The 634-nt window shown below is 48.4% G+C and overlaps 1 protein-coding gene across 1 annotated transcript in view; it reads right to left on the bottom strand.

Moving 5' to 3' along the window:
- BCO1 (beta-carotene oxygenase 1) overlaps positions 1–634 on the bottom strand; it is a 40,894-nt gene that overhangs the window by 21,614 nt on the left and 18,646 nt on the right.

The following is a 634-nucleotide window of genomic DNA, read 5'->3' as shown; positions in this document are numbered from 1 at the left end:
AGTAGATGGGAGGAAGAATGGATGAATGGATGGATAGATGAATGAATGGATGATGGAGGATGGATGGATGAATGGATGGATAGATGGATGGACGAGTGGGGGAATGGATGGATGGGCGAGGGAATGGAGGAGTGGTGGATGGATGGATAGATGGGTGGATGGATGGGTGGGTGGGTGGATAGGTAGGTGGATGGGCGAATGGGTGGGTGGATGGACAAAAGGTTGGGTGGGTGAATGGATGAGTGGTTGATGGATGGATAGATGGATGGTTGGATGAATGGACAGATGGTTTTGTGGGTGGATAGATGGATAGATGGATGGATGAATGGACAGATAGATTGTTGGATGGGTGGGTGAATGGATGGATGGACAGATGGTAGATGAGAGAGGAAGGATGGATGAATGGATGGATAGACAAATATACGGATAGAGGGGCGAATGAATGGATGGTGGATGGATAGGTGGGTGAATGAATGAATGGATGATGGATGAGTGGGTGGATGGATGAATAGATGGATAGAAGGATAGATAGGTGGATGGATGGGTAGGTGCATAAATTAATAAAATAATGAACTAGCCGGGCTCGGTGGCTCAGCCTGTAATCCCGCGCCTTTGGGAGGCTGAGGTGAGTGGA

The sequence above is a fragment of the Carlito syrichta genome, unplaced genomic scaffold (assembly GCF_000164805.1).
Source record: "Carlito syrichta isolate Samal-C Ts95f unplaced genomic scaffold, Tarsius_syrichta-2.0.1 Scaffold308119, whole genome shotgun sequence".
Lineage (NCBI taxonomy): Eukaryota > Metazoa > Chordata > Mammalia > Primates > Tarsiidae > Carlito > Carlito syrichta.
The sequence above is the reverse complement of the archived record's forward strand: the minus strand, read 5'-3'. Positions and strand labels throughout refer to the sequence as shown.